This window comes from Macaca nemestrina, chromosome 16, assembly GCF_043159975.1.
Source record: "Macaca nemestrina isolate mMacNem1 chromosome 16, mMacNem.hap1, whole genome shotgun sequence".
In the NCBI taxonomy this organism is placed as follows: Eukaryota; Metazoa; Chordata; class Mammalia; order Primates; family Cercopithecidae; genus Macaca; species Macaca nemestrina.
Genome location: NC_092140.1, coordinates 42,194,311 through 42,211,716, shown reverse-complemented (window position 1 = coordinate 42,211,716; position 17,406 = coordinate 42,194,311). Strand labels below are relative to the sequence as shown.

General features: G+C 33.0%; 1 protein-coding gene across 5 annotated transcripts in view; it reads right to left on the bottom strand.

Moving 5' to 3' along the window:
• Positions 1–17,406, bottom strand: part of LOC105481766 (dachshund family transcription factor 1) — a 510,299-nt gene that overhangs the window by 21,139 nt on the left and 471,754 nt on the right. The window lies entirely within an intron of this gene.

Below are 17,406 nucleotides of genomic sequence, written 5' to 3'. Positions count from 1 at the left end.
CATCAAAATAAGAATGCATTATACTGTTCAAATGACTTCAAAAAATATCTATGCATCGGAGGGAAAAGCTTACAATGAGAGTAAATTATTGTTGCTTTTTTGTTTATGACTCTATTCAATGTAAGTTTGATTACTTGAAAGGACTGGTATCCAACATATTGCCATATGAAACAATATCATGAAAAATACATGTCTCTTAATGCAAGAGTTGAATTGACAGTTTGTCATAGATAAAATCTGCAGAATCAACAAAGATGCAAAATAACTAAGTCAAAACATGAATTATCTAACATAACACTCTGTATTTTTATCATTCACTATTCTAATTTCATGTACGTAATCTAACACTGTAAATTTCTTGGTCCCAGTTTTATTACACTCACTTTCCTGGACAAAATTCAAATCCGTCCTTTCTAACTCCCATACACAAAAAAGCTGCATTATGTTTTATCCATTTCTAAAAATTATTAGGTCATTCATTACATACAAGGATAATGTAACATGTTACAAAATGTTTTAACTCATAGCCATTTGAACATACTTTGCTTTGCAATGTTGTCTTTGTTCCTCTTATTACTGTCTTTTCTTTGTGGAAGGATGAAGTGGGGAGTGACTTGACTCACTTCTCAGAATAATAAAATCAAGATTATGCAAAGGCATTCTATATTTTCAATACAAGAGATTTTTGTCAGCTTCAATTATGTCCAAAGTTGTGTCTCTCATCTGGACTTCACATTCCAATGCCTGCTTCGTATCTCCTGAGGTGCTTACTCTACAACTCTATCTAAATGACACATTGTCACATCACACCCCATATTAGTAAGAGAAAATAATTGTCATCTACACCAGCCTGTATCTCGTTTCCAGATTATCAACTTCAAACACAGCCATTTGGCTTTTGCCTTTTCTTAGTACCGCAATTTGACTTACCCCTTATATTTCAAATGCACCTTCTTACTCTATTCCTTATGTGACACCAAAGGATGAACCCTCATTACCTCTTTTCTGAATGAATTACATCTTTTATTTCTTTATTCTCACCTATATGAATACCTTTTATATAATGTGTATATTTTTAGAATTTACTATATTGATTTCAGAATTAAAAAAAAACAGGAGGGGCCAGATTTTAACTTTAATAAAGATTATTTGTGAATCTCTCCAATTTCATACTGAGAAACAATCATATTTATTTATTTTCTGTTTGAAAAAATTTTGCAAAATATGTTAATAATATGGCTTCTCAGAAGATCTAGACTTACATATCTTGACTTAAATAAATCTTTACCAATCAGCCAGTTGGAATGTACTCTGACAGTTGCCCGTACTCTGAAAGCAATTTATTTACATTTTAGAAGTACTGGGTTAAACTGAAAACTTTATTAAATAAGAATTCCAGACCTTTTACATCTTTTAGGGAAAAAATATCAAGATTTCTAAATTTTTAGATTTTACCTATTAAATCAATTTTAGACTTGGATGCATGCTTCCAATATTGTGTGAGTTCTTACAACCAACAAAGCTAGAAATGAGTTCTACTAGAAAAATTGGAAAGTATGACTACCTAAATATTTTATAGAGTATATTGGCTTTTAAATATTGAGACATGCATATACATGATATAGATTTCTTTGGATTTGTTAAAATTGTTTCTGTTTCATATAATAAAATCTAATGCACAAGCATTTCATACCTTTATATAAATAAAATTCAACCTAAAATTCCTGCCACTCTGAACAACATCTTGATATCTACAGCTATATTAAAAACAATTAACTAAATATGTATTTTATTTGAATTATTTGTTTCTGTATATCCCACTAGATTATAAGTGAATTAGAAAGGATATGTCTTTTGCTTTTTTATTATTATTATTATTTTTGGCCCTGTGCTTAAGTGTATAAGCATTTGTTAAAGTGAATTGGTTGCTACAGATAGATTCTACAAGAGTTACGGACAATAGTTTGCCAAAGTTCATTCCATGAAATATTATTACTTTTAATTCAATAAAAAGGCTATATGCCATATACTTTTAAGAAATGCTAGTTCAATAAGTCAAACATGCTTAACTTTTAATGCAGAACTTTAAAGCAGGATCTTGGTGTCTTTAAAATACTAAACATGGACTTTGAAAATTCAGGAGGATATGTATTAAAAACAAAGAGCTATTTTAAAAATTTTGTCCTCTCAAACTGTTCCTAAGATGATTCTCAGAGTAGTATATTGATAGCAGTCTGGAAGCCATATTGGAAGAATGTGTTCATCCATATTTTTTCCATTCTATACTGCAGTGAAGATTTTATAACAGTTGCAGTGTATCAGGAAGAGAGAAAATGTAAGAAAATTATTTGAGTGAAAGAGATGAGAAGGGCAATTCTGAGACTTCATTATAGTTTGAATTCACGATTTTGAAACATCCAGAACTTTTTATTGTGGGATATCTTTATATTTTGTATTTATTAGCTAAACCATATGAAAGTATAGACCTTCAGATAGTGGTATACAAAAGGAGATGAGAAAGGCTAAGTAGAGAAGAAATTCAAACTGAAATTAAGCTCAAAGAAGAGAGAAAAAGTCTAGTGTTTTATATTTATATTTGTCACATTGCTAACTCATTTTATTCAGAAATCATAAATCCTGCCAATACAGAAAAACAAGATTTATTACTTTCAAGTCTCTCATAAATCTAGAGTAGCATTAGTCACCTAATACTGCTAAAATTATACACATATTTTTTCATGTTAAAGCACTGCAAGTGTTAAAATATAAAAGTCTGCAGATTTGTAATGCATCATAAAATTTCACCTTTTTGTTGACTATACATTTTTGCCATTAAGAAAATCACTGGAAAGGTTTTTGCATGTTTTGTGTTTTATAAAATAACATGCAAAGGAACCACTAAACTATGAGAATTCACAGCCCTTCTATGTGCATTGTTGGGTTTAAGTAAATGTCTATGTTCTAATTTTCTCACAAAGAAAAGAATCATACATAAAAAACGGTTCAAACCAAGGCAACCAAGAACCGCATTTGAGATCCAAGTAGGCAATTACCCACCAAACTAAATATTTACACATTAGTTTAGAAAATCAGTTATTATATGGCATACCAGAAACAGAAAACAAAAATGTAGTTATACTGAAAAACTTAAGTATATAAACATTCTAGAAAATTCACCACATCTTTTTCTGTGTTGATTTATAACCACTCAAGCATTAATTTCATAACATTTTCACTGTGTAGATAAATGTTATCAGTGTTTTTGGAATTAGTCAGTTGAGACTCTTATGGTGAATGTGAAATTATGAGATGAGGAAATGTAGAAACTAAGCTAAATACTATTCCCAGCTCTTGATCAAAATGAGATTTGTTCTATTGTTTAACATGACAGCTCATATTCTTCAGTGAATTTACATGTTTTCTGGATGGATGATTGGGTGGTGTTGATGCCCCATCCTGTGCCCTTGATTTGGGCTTGACAAAATTGTCTTGTGGGGAGCCAGTGAAGAGGTTTCTGTCTAGTTTGAAACCAAACCAGTCAAAGCATTAGGGCTACCTGCCTTCATTTGTTATATTAGTGGGTGTAAAAAGGAGCAATAAGTCACTGGTTGAATTTGACCTGTATTTTAAAATCTCATTACAAGACTACAATAAAATATCTATGAATAATGAAACAATATGGAGAAAAAGCTAATTCCAGTCCCGTTTGACTCCACTGCTAGTAACCCTTGGAAAGTAAGTGCAAATATGTTACAAACCTCAATGGGGTCTCATCCAGCAAAGATATGAAGAATTACAAGAAATGTATTCCAAAGGATAAACAGTAAACATATGACTTTATTCCATTAACATATTTTTCTTTTATCTATTACATTTACTTCACTATTTTCTGTAATTGAGACTTTGACACATTAACCAGGCTGGGTCCTGAACTCTTAGGGAAATACAATCCTATTAGCTATTACATTATATAATTAATCAACCCTTTAAATTAAAGCATCTTCTGCAATTTCTTTAAATGTTCTTCCTTCAAATCATTTAAGAAGAATAATTAGAAGCTACATAATAAAAACTTTGAGCATTTTTATCCTTTGCAGTATTTATACCACTTAAGTGCCTAACACAATGGGGTTAATCTGAATGGCATAAACGTAAAAGAAGATGTAGGAAGATGACCCTCGAAATATTATCTCAAAAGTAAGTCTGAATTCAAAGCAGTTAGGAGAAGTCATTGCATTCATTCAAAAGAACTTTGGGAGCTTTTTCCTTTGTTTGTGACTGAACTGTTCTTTTCAAATTTGTTTATGCTGTGTTACAATTGTTTTCAATTCAGAGGTTTTAAAAAATCTTTCTTACTATTATCAGAGAACATAAATTAGCCCACATTTTATTCAGGCTTCTACAGTGCTTTTAAGAATCTGTAACTTTGCATGTATATATGTATTTGGAGTTCCTTTAGAGAACAAATATGGTACTACTGGGCTTATGGTCCCACTTGGGTTGGCTGGCACTCATTACTATCTATTGGGTTTAGAAGAGGAATGTGCTTTCCATTCTTGTATCTTACATCAAATCCTTTCTCATTAGTGAAATTTCTCTCCAAGCCACTATCTGTTGACTATGAATAAGGCCCAGGTTGTGAAATTTTATATAACTTTGCTGGAGAAATTTGGTAAGGACGGTCAAAAGACAATGATACTTTGGAACAAGAGAGGCCTAAAACTATATTAACCAGGATAAACCACTAAGAAAATAAAGACATAAAATTATTAATATAATATTATTTTACCATAGAAATCAAATAATTAGTTCTTAATTCTGTGAAGATGACTTCATAAGCCTTATGAACTAAATGTAAATGTAAAACCAGGGTATGAAATCAAAGTTAAACATAGCACACCTGAATATGTATGGAAATAATTTATGGTCTAAAATCTCCTCATCCAGTACTCTTTCTCCCAGGGAGAAATAAATAAAGAATGAGAGTCAGATCCAATAATTTGTAGCCATCATTCATCGTTTTATAGGTGTAATTAGTAAGCTTAAGTGGAACTATGTTTGGAGATTTACTATCTCTGGAGTGTGATTATATATGAATTAGAAGAGTCTGCAGTTACTCCACACTATACGAAAATACAAATTATATTAAGAGAATTTGCCAAATATAATGAAAAAATTAAGACACTCTAACACTTCCATCTTAAATTTGAGCCAACAGTAACTAGTTTATTTTTTATTCTGAAAGATATAAATAATTATATATAATATGTAGCTGCAAATAAAACTCCTTATGCTATATTGTTTTAATTGATGTAACTATTGAAATTCACACTGTGTCATGAATTTTTTAAATGCTCTAGAAAATCTCGTGAATATTTATTTCATTTTCCAGCTCAATCATGCCTCAAAGAATAGCTATGTATCACATACAGAAAAAAAAATCATTGACCTAGGAGAATGCAAGATACATTTAATTTTTACCAAAAATAAATATAATTTCAACTACTATTACATTAAATTTGTGCATAATTGTAAAAATAGCAAAGTCTTTTCAACACTTGGCCTCTACTAGTTACTGTTCTAACTTCTTTACGTGTATTAATTCATTTAATCTTCATAACAATTCCACGAATAAAATGGTATTATCATTATCTTTGTTCTACAGATTAGGAACCCAAAACATCAAACAGTGTAATTTACACACTTAGTATTATACAGTTAACACCAGCATGGGAATTTGGACCCAGGAATTCTAGATCTAGAATCTATCTATCTAGCTACACACACACACACACACACACACACACACACACACACACACCATGAATACATATGAGTGTGTGCGTGTGCATGTGTTTGTGTGTCTATACTCAGTGAACAAAGTACATGTCTTTGCCATTTTTACAGAATAAAAATATCAGTGTTAGAACAGGACTTACCACTTAAAGTGAGTTACCAAGGTCACAACATTAATGAATGGTGGTATTGATATTAGACTATTACTCTCAGTTCAGCACTGCTCTCTTAGCACTAAATAGTATTAACGTTGATTTTAATCATTTTAAAATCAGTTATTTAAATACATTATTGATATTAGTAAAATAAAATCCGTATTGGCATTTATTGTGTAACTGATTTATTAATTATCCCTGTAAACTAGTGAATTTATTTTAGAGAAAACTAAACTTTGTTTTATTTTAGAGAAAACTTCTTGAGAAAAACGCAAGCTGAGAGTGGCTGCAAGGCCACCTTTGCCTAATGAAAATGCCTTTTTACTAAAGATGAATCCTACAGGAAACTCAAAGTCAATTTAATTGATTTTATCACATTACTAAACTTTACATAGAAAGACTATATATTTGCATTTTGAATCTTAATCCTCATAAATTTATGCCACCCTCATTATCTACTTTACCATTTAGTCACTCATAGCCACTTCATAAATTATCATGACATAAAAAGATTGCTGTCATGCAGGAAGCAAGGCATACGGAGACAAAGGAACTCAACGATTCTGGGTTCACAGTTTGAGTCCAAGTGACTTACAGCTATGTGCCTCAGTTTTCTCAAATATAAAATGGGTTTACTGTGAAGATCAATAAAAATAATGCCAGGGAAAAGATGTGTAAACCTTAAATTGCTTTGGAAGTATTATATGATGATGCTTTTTGGTAATATCCTGAAACACTGTTGTGTCAAAAACAGTCCCATTAAGAGATCACCAATATCCTTTCCCTTATGTCTTTTAACTTCCAGACTCTCTCCTCCCATTTCTCCTCAGTTCCCTTGAATGTATACTATTTGGCACTTGATGAGATTTTGGATTTCATCCCTTCCAAGGCACGTCTCTTGGTTTTCATTATGATCTCTTAGTTTGTGAGAGAAGAAACTCCTGCTGCAATTCTTCAGCAAGCAGATTTAGAATAAAGTTAGAACTGTGTAGCCTCTGCCAGGAAACACTGTCAGTCAATCTAGCAGTTGTTAATAATAACAAATGGATTTTTACAGACTAATTTCTTTTAACCAGCTAAAATATTTTCAACCAATGAACCATTTCCCAAACAATTAAACATTCTGATTTTTATCATATGGATGAGAAAAATACCCATATCCTCCCATTATTCAGTATTTCAGCCATAAAAATAACACTGTCATTAAAAAAATGAGCTGGTCTTTATAAATCTTATTTTTAAAACTAAATCGCTGTATTTGCCATATGATTTGCCATATTTGAGAAAGTGAAATTGAACTTTCTTTAAAGTGTTGCTGCTGTTAAAATGATACTGAATGCTAAATAATGTGTTTGTTTTTCAGCTGTTGTAAGACTAAAGAGATTTTTTGAACACTTCAATTATAAAAACATTTAAAACATACAAACTTGTGCAATTTTTATTTTAATGAAGATGAGAAGTTCATTAAAGAAGATAAATATTTCATTAGATCTTAAATAAAACAAAGAGATTTTTTGGCTTCTCTCAGCACAAAATTCCTTTGAAAGATTAATTAATACATGCAAATTATGCAAATTAGACCCATGCAAATATTTTATGAAGACAATTAAGGGAACCATTAATTACTGCTTTTTTTGCTTCAGTGAGATTCATTCATTTAATTTTAATTTCACTTTAACTGTTTTGATGTATAATCTTGCAGCTAAGAACTTTATCTTTCCTGGCGGGTCACTTAAACTTATAAATTTCATCAAGTGAGCACACAGAAATCTGTAAAGATATTCTCAAGACTATGTTTAGTATCAAGAGAAATTTCTGACACAATGCACTCCCAGAAACAGGGAAACTGGAAGGGAATGTGAGCTCATTCTTGGACAAGGTTCAACTACTGGAAAAGCAATTAATTTGCTTTGGCTGTGCTAATATAGGGGAATTAGAAAGTGTGACACAAGACAAATAGAAATAATTAGTTCTCCAAAATGATGTTCTCATTAATATGGTTCGAACAGTAGAAATAAAAAAAACATTATTGTGGCATGTCTGCATTCTGTCCCTAACCATGGGTGGTGGAATAATGCACTATAAGCATTTTTATATTTATAGTCTAAATGATTATGTTTTATTTTTTTCTAAAGAAGAATTTATATCAGAGTTTATATGCCTAGAATGTCTAAATATACACATGCTTTCAAAATTAATGACACACTTTCCATAACCATGCATTTGTATACCAATTTTTTATTTTGCTCATACAAATCTGTATTGTAACAAACAGACTTAAAATGGGGGTTCTTTTTCTGTTACTTAAATATTTTCAGATTACTCTTATGACTCTTGAAGTATAACATTTCTCAGAAAAAAATTAATTATATTTATGCTCCATCTTAAAGAAGCCACTGTGTTTCTTAAAGTTTCTCTAAGATGGCCAGGTTATCCTTACCACGGAGGATGAATACAAAAAGAGGAAGCAGGCTTTGTGAATATGAACTATTAGAGTTAGTTGTTATCTATATTACTAAATGGAAACCTTCTTCAGCTTTCGTAGTCATTATATACATTTATTGTGATGCTGTTTGATGAACGAGTTAATTGGATAACTTACGCCAACTGAACCATCATTTTTTTCACTTGATAATAAAGGTTAAAAAAACTCAAAGCAAAAACTTATAAATACATTTTTCATAAATGTGAAGATAACATTATACTGTCTAAAAGTCTTAAAAATTAATGTATTGGCCATAGTGAAAAAGCAACTTCCTAGTTATTTGGAATACATAGTAGTAAAAAGTATCATCAGTACAAATATATATATGAAATTTAAATGCAGCTGATTTTTCTACCTCTTGTCTGATACTCCCCTCAGCCCTGCAGCTAATTTTTGTTACTATAGTACCATAAAAAGATGTTAGTGGACATATATTATCATTGATATACGTTGAGCTTTATAATATTCTTTAAAAACAGACATTAAAATTACATTTTCTTTCTTACAAAGGTAATCTTATTTCATTCTTCCTTAAATTTCTGAATTCCCCAAGTTTATTTTGCATGTTTATACTGACCGCAGAGATGTGTCACAACTTTTAAATTAAGATCACCTGTGAATTTCACTGATACACTATTTAACCACTCTTCCATGCTACTAATTATGATGTTGAATCAAAATGGATCTAGCATTGATCTTTAGGGTCCCCTGCTAATATCTTTCCCAATTTCCATATATCAACTATTTTTGACTATTGGTCTTCCAGACATTATTTAAGCCCAACCACAAACATGTTCATGAGCAAGCCAACTTAATTTATGTTTTCAACTTTATTTATGCTAACAAGACATTTATATTTTCTGTTAACAATGCTCTGTTTCAATACTTAATGGCATTTAGTTGCACGATGTCTACTTCCCCTCTCTAAACTTCCACTTTCAATCCATCATCCTTGCTATTCCCAGATTAATTTATCTCCCGAACTCGCATAGTGCCAAGCCCCTATTACATTATTTTTACTAGAAAAAAATGATGCCAGGCCAGGCATGGTGTCTCACACCTGTAGCCTTACCAATTCGGGAGGCTGAGTCAAGTGGATCGCTTGAGCTCAGGAGTTCGAGATCAGCCTGAGCAACATGGCAAAACCCCGTGTCTACAAAAAAATACAAAAATTAGCTGGGCGTTGTGGCACACAACACCTCTGGTCCCAGATATTCAGGATGCTGAGGTGGGAGGATTGCTGGAGCCTGGAAAGTTGAGGCTGCAGTGAGCTGTGATTGCACCACTGCACTCCAGCCTGGGTGACAGAGCAACACCCTGTCTCAAAAAAAAAAAAAAAAAAAAAAAAAAAAAAAAAAAAAAAGACGACAACTATATTACAAACTAAGCTCAATCATTATGCCTAAATTTTCTCTGCCTGATTGAAATGACATGACATCACAAAACTTCATGAAATGTCCCAACACAGACATATGATAACAATGCTTTCTTTTTCATAAGAACCAGTTTAGAAAACTAGCTCTATGGAAATAATATATTTAAATAATTTTACAAAGTAAATAATTATAATGAGTTACATTTTATTACTATTTTGAGCAGCTTCACATTTAACAATGCCCACTATGTCTATATCATGTATGATTTAATTTACATGAGAAGCAATTCCCCGCAAAAACGTGCCAGAGGTCTTCAGCATTTGGAGTTTAAGCATATCCACTTACGTTAAAAAAAATTTGTTTTTATCAGGCCGGGCGCGGTGGCTCAAGCCTGTAATCCCAGCACTTTGGGAGGCCGAGGCGGGCGGATCACAAGGTCAGGAGATCGAGACCACAGTGAAACCCCGTCTCTACTAAAAATACCAAAAAAAAATTAGCCGGGCGCGGTGGCGGGCGCCTGTAGTCCCAGCTACTCAGGAGGCTGAGGCAGGAGAATGGAGGGAACCCGGGAGGCGGAGCTTGCAGTGAGCCGAGATCGCGCCACTGCACTCCAGCCTGGGCAACAGCGTGAGACTCCGTCTCAAAAAAAAAATAAATAAATAAAATTTGTTTTTAAAATATATTTTTAAAAGAATAAAATATGCTGAAATGAAAAAAAATTTAAAATTTTATAAAGTGTTAAAAAATATCTGGGTATCTCTAAAACTTTCTGTTTAATATTAATAACTGATTGTCTAATTAAATGAGTAGTTAACAATGACCTATAATAACTATAGAACAATAGTCTGTTTATTGGTTACTGTCTACAATCAATATCACCTTTTGTTTAATTTAATCAGTGTTGTCTTAAATTGATTAGCTATATAGAAACACTGCCAAACACAGGAAACCAGTGCCAAGGGACTAGAAGCAAATTTATTGTTTTGTTTTGTTCATAGTAACATAATTCTAATATTTATATTTTAAGATCGAGAAAAATGGTTTCAGGTAATACACATGGCGATTACTTAATTCTAAATGACTAAACAATAGTCAATATGCAGTGCAGGCAGTCCTGAAAACAGTTTTAGTCCTGACTTGTGTGTTTGCTGTATTTCTAAGAAACCTTTCCTTCTCCCCTACATTCCCCTTTTTAATCTAAATAAAGACACTTTTAAATATGGAAAACTTGGTTAGGTAACTTTAAAAAGTTCTTGGACATCTCCACAAACACTTTACTATGGGACTAATTCAACATTGTATTATAAATACAGGTCGATTTCCCGCAAAGGGAAAAGTAAATTAAATATTAAAAGTAAAAATAGCTTCAGTGTTTAACAATTGCCAGGACCTGTAGTAAATATGTTGTAATAATAAAAATTAATATTAACATTTAAAACTTAACTGTGTACAAACTATTGCCCAGCATGTCCTAAGTGCTTTGCATGGATTATTTTATTTAATCTTGACAATGACAATTTGAGGTGAAGCTATTGCTAATGGGGTGGGGGAAACAATGGGGCAGAGATTTCAGTCTAGACCTGATTTCTCGCATTTCTTATCTATTAGCTCTATTAGCTTCCATAGAGGTGCCTAAGGAACCCCCAACTCCCACACTGATCTTAAAAGTCATATTAGAAATTGAAATCTGCATTAACAATTATATGACAATCAAACTTGAACAATACTTTCATAAAGATGTTAAAAGTGGTAAGTATAAGATACAATTTAGTGTTGTTAAAGTATGAAAGTCCTGAGGTGCCATTTAGCAACTTATATTCCAATGCATACTTCAAAAGAAAAAAAGGGGCTAGCCAAATGTCATATATTAAATCAAAATTGGATCTGTCGCTGACGTAAATTTATAATAAATTCATTACATGCTACGTTGTAGATAATTTTTTCTCTAAATATGATTACTGTCTTAATTTTTTCACTGTCACTTTATTTTCATTGCTTAGAGCGGAGTTTCCCCTAGTGTGTCTGGAAGTGTCTATAAACACAATGGCACAATGACTGATAAAAAAGTAAAAAGCAGGAAAGGAAACATTTTTCCCATTGTATACCATTCATTGGCAGTACACTGTTTTGGACTTTTAAGTCATTAAGAGGCAAGAAGCTAACTATCCAAAATGAGCGATGTGGTTGTGAGTGATTATCTTATAAGAGGGACATGTAAGCCTGGGTGAAAAGGCATGGTGGAAGCAACAGGTACTTTGAAGTTATAAATATCGATTCAAATGCCAGAAATCCAGAAACCCTATTAACTAGTAGTGTGATTGTGAGAAAGTTAATTAGTCATTCTGATCTTAGGTGATCTCACCTTTAAATTAGAATACACACGAAAGGCTCAATAAATTTCAGTTCCCAATCCACCTAACTATTTTAATGAGTAAATACTTCCACTTACTATTAATATACCTGTCTAAATGAAAGAAAATGTATTACTAGGAAATTCATTGAGTGACAGTATATTTGATTTTTTTTTTAAGTGAAAGCTTGATCAAAGACGTAAATTCCCATCATAAGAATGACATGAAGTATGATTCTTTGGAGCTATGTTAACAAAACAAATAATGACAACAATAATAATATATTGTAAAAGAGCAAGAAGGGAATAATTTCACAATCCTAACCTAAAAGCAACCAGCAAGAACAAGATGTGGAAAGCAACTGGACTTACAGTCTCAGTTCCAATAAACTCTTAGTGTGACTTTTAACAAGTCATCCACCCTCACTAAGTCCCCTCTTTTGCACAATAAGGAGATTTAATTTATCTTAAAGTTCTTTCCCAATGTTAAAGCAGTAACATAAAAGTGTGCTTGGCCATATCATCAATGTTGCATAAATATTTGTTTAAAAAATTAATAATTTTAAAATTCAGCATGTATCTTCAAATATCTAGCAAACAGAAAGAAGATATTTTTACATTAGAAAAAAGATTTTTAATGTGAAGGCAGGTCTTTTATGTCTTTTTGTTGGAAGAATATTTGGCTTTCTATGATCTAAGATCAGTCAAAAAAGAATAAAAAGCCAAACAGTTTTGATTATGGTCATTGGATGTAAATAAAAGAGTTGTACTTTCAAGTGAAATCAGGATTTTGCAAGCACAACTTGCAGATATTCTAAGATGTCAGAGGAACTATGGTCCACATCCCCATTGGTTTTAACAATTATTTTTCTTGGTTTGAAAAAACACATTTTTACTTAAAAAGTGAAAGCAAAAAACTACAAGTTTGAAAATGAATTTTTTGTTATTGTGGTAAGTTAAATATCAATTTAAAATGCAATATTGGATCTAAGTATGTACAGAATCCAAATCTTAGGTCAAATGTGAAAAGAAGAAAATAAAGTTAAAAATGCAAACAAAGAAGAATAAACACATCCTGTTAATTCAGCTCTTGGATGTAAACATTAATTCTGGGCTACTCTTCTTTTCTTTTTTTCTTTTTTCTTTTTTATTTTGTGACAGAGTCTCGCACTGTTGCCTGGGCTGGAGTGCAGTGGTGCGACCTTGGTTCACTGCAACCTCCACCTCAAAGGTTCAAGTGATTCTCCTGCCTCAGCCTCCCGAGTAGCTGGGATTACAGATGCTTGCCACCATGACCAGCTAATTTCTTGTATTTTTAGTGGAGATGGGGTTTCACAACGTAGGCCAGGCTTGTCTCAAACTCCTGACCTCGTGATCCACCCACCTGGGCCTCCCAAAGTGTTGGGATTACAGGTGTGAGCCACCGCTCCCGGTCTAGTTCTGGGTTTACTAGGTCATCCTTTTTTCCCTCTTATCAGTCTCTTCAACCAAAGTCTGAGAAATGTCAGAACATGAAGGATCTTCATATCCACAAGATCTAACATAGATCCTAATTCATCAATGGCTGATTCATTCCTTCAGGGAATCACAGCAGACACCACTATGTGCCAAACTCTCTCTCAGACAATAGGAACTCGGCAGTGAACAAAACACACATGGTTTATGCTCTGCCCTAGCTACCATGGAGAGAAGGCATTGAACAAGGAACTGCATGTACAGCATGTTCCTATGGAGAAATGGAAGGTGTAGTAAGAACCTCTAAGAGGCAGAACTAGTCCCAGGGGGCAGGGAGTTGCCACAGCGAGAGAGTGAGGGGTCTGGGAAGTGTTCCTTGAGGTAGTATGTCCAAGCTGGAACTTAAGGGGTGGTTAAGTAAAGGCAAGGAAGAAGAAAAAATGTCTGCAGTAGGTTGGGAAAAAAGTGAAACAATAAGAAAAACTTCCAGTATGATGGGAGCACAGAGATTGAAGGGAAAGAGTCATGACTGGGCATAGAGGATGAGGGAGTGAGGGAGGGAAATGTCATGCTCCACTCTGCCCTCATTACATATTAACGACAGTACTGGATTAGATGGATGAGGGTGCCATAGGGAAGGAACACTGGAGAAAGGCAGGCTTGGGGAGAGAGAAGGATACACAGAGTTTTGTGCACTGAACTTTTAGGTCTCTGTGAGTCGACCAAATAAAAAGTTGGATATTATTATCTGGAGCTCTTAAGAGATGTCTGAGTGGATTGGAAAAATGTCTATACATATTCTAAATAGGTAAGTTAAAGAAACTATGGGGCCAGGTGTGGTGGCTCATGCTTGTAATCCCAGCATTTTGGGAGGCCATGCCGTGCAGATCACAAGGTCAGGAGTTCAAGACCAGCCTGGCCAACACAGTGAAACACCGTCTCTACTAAAAAAAAATAAAAAATAAAAAAAATACAAAAACTAGCCAGGCATGGTGGTGTGCGCCCATAGTCCCAGCTACTCAGGAGACTGAGGCAGGAGAATCGCTTGAACCCAGGAGGTGGAGGTTATGGTGAACTGAGATCATGCCACTGCACTCCAGCCTGGGCAACAGAGTGAGACTCTGTCTTAAAAAAAAAAAAAAAAAAGAAAGAAAAAAAAAAGAAAAGAAAAAGAAAAAAGAAACTATGTAAGTAGTTGCTGTTGCCTAAGGAGAAAGAATAAACATAAGATGACGACGTAGCTGAAGAAAGCCATCATATTATAGATTTGGCTACATAAAATGTGCACATATGTGCATATATATGTGTAGGAGGCAAAAGGGTTTTGAGGGATATTTACTAACTAGCCCAAAAAAGTGCTAGAGGATTGATTTTATGAACTCTGTCTACTTTATATATTCAAAAGATCTTAGAAAACTTCTTGAGTAGGGTAAATTTTTCAAAGTCCAACACAAATCATGCCATGTAAATCTGTATGATACAAGGCATAAGAGTTAATTGCCATATATTTCAGTTGCTGGAAGAAGATTTTTTTTTTTTTAATTTTTGAATATCTGGTCTGTACTTATAGCATTTTTACAATTCATGAGTTCTTAGTTATTTGAAAATCAGCAATGAATAATTTATCTTGCGTACAATGAGCTGATTTACCTCACTAAGAAAATGCAAGTAAATTATTTAGGGCTTCTTTCTTCAGAAATACTTTCTACACTACTTTCTCGATTCCTCTTGTCCACCTCTGGGGTTTTACAGAAATGGTGATACAAAATGCCAATGAGGCAATGTTTAGTCTACCCAGATGTGCATATTTAGGGGTAATTACTTAGCACTCAAGCAGTAAGTATGTAAGTGCCTGACTTCAAGGTGACTAACTGTTGGGCCAAGAGTGGCGTTTATTTATTGCCAGAAATGTTAAAAATACATGAAAAGCTAAAAAACCTGTGGGCTTATTTTGTCTTTCCCAATAAATTGAGTTCACTTTGGAATAGAAAATAATTTCAGTTATGATTGGCTTGGGAGCAAGAAATAATAAAAGAATGTCATAACACCTGGGCTTGGGGACAGTTGGAGAGAGAAAGTGATGAGTGCGAGAGGCTGTGTGTGTGTCATCCTTGAATTGTGAAGCAGCAGGTGCTCATGGCTCCCAAAATGCATGACACAGACAGTTTCACAAATTAGTAATGAGTTCTGGTTCTTTCTTTCTTGCCTTTCCCTTTCTTGTCCTTCGCCAGCATTTAACTAAATACAGTATGGTTTCTTTGATTTCTTTCGTTCGCAGTTAATTGTATTCTGTTTGTTAGCTTCCAAATGCATGAATTTTGTCTGAGGGTAGAAAAAAAAGTTCAAAGGACTAATTAAGCTTATTGAATAGGGTGTTAGAATAGCAAATATGATCTCTGTGCCCTGTTACGTTGAGTCTTGAAATAGTTTGACTGCTGGTAAAATATCTTTTAGCAACTAACAGCTAGAAACAGATTCATCAACAGTGTGTTTCTTATTACAATTTGGGAAAAGTCATATTATCTGATAAATCTCATGCATAGTTAGTATGTTTTATTAAAAAACAACTGTACATTTGTACCAGTACAACAATGGACAGGCCGAATGAATGAATAAAGTGAGTGAGGATTTTCTATTACAATTAAAGGCAAAAATAATTCCATCAAATGTGTATATGGTTTTAAATTACTATGTATAATTGTTGTACAAGTGTCTTCTTTCCCTAATCATTAAGTTGTTGGTATGTAGGTTCATTGTATTCCTCCATTGGTAAGATTCTGGCTACCAAAAGGAAGGCAATTTATTATTAAAACTTCTCTTCAGAACAAGTCAGTCACAACAATGGAAACTGAAAGTTGTTAACATTTCAACCTCATACAGCAAGACTTTACCTATATTAAAATGTATGTTTAAACATATGTAAATTTGACAAATTCAAACAAAAATAACTATAGCCTTATTAACAACCAACATGTTGTTATGGGTGGCATACATATCATATCAACCACACTAAAATGTTTAATCATTTCTTAATATTAACAATGAATCTCTCATTTATATGCAGGACTATATTGTCTATAATTTTTTCTAGCTTGAGTTCAGACCACCTAGAGGATTCTGTGTATACCAGATGATTTGTATGTCACACTTATCTATGGGCTCATGTGCTTTCTGAGACCACTTTGACATTATCTAATGCATGAATAGGCCCTGCTTGTACACATTGGTGCTGACATTTGCATTTGCCTTATTGGTGCTATTGTCTCTGATAAAGAGGACTGGTTTTTCATTAACAATAATTTTTAACATGTGTTTGTAAGTTTTATAAGATGCAAGAGGATTCTTTTAATTTTCATAACCATATACATACAAACATATACACACATATAATTGTGCTGAAATCCATAATATTCTAAAAATTCACATATTTTTCTATATCTACAATAGCATTAATCTTGTACATCCAAGATGTCTCATAATAACATATGATTCAAACCTTAGGATTTACAAATTAATTAGCATGACCTCAGGTAAAATAAATACAGGCAAAAAAATCCATTCTTTCCTCAAAAATGTTTCTTCAAGTTTGTGATTGTTACTTCTTGCACATATGATAGTTTACAAAAGTATATTTCCTTTATACGAAGCCAAGAATGATATATTTGGAGCTGATTAAGTAACACAATTAATGTCATACAATATCCTAAAAATGATTGAGTTTAAAATGCAGAATAAAAGCAATTGGGAGGATTATGGCAGTTAATCATTTTAGGCATCCCTTTGAAGAAT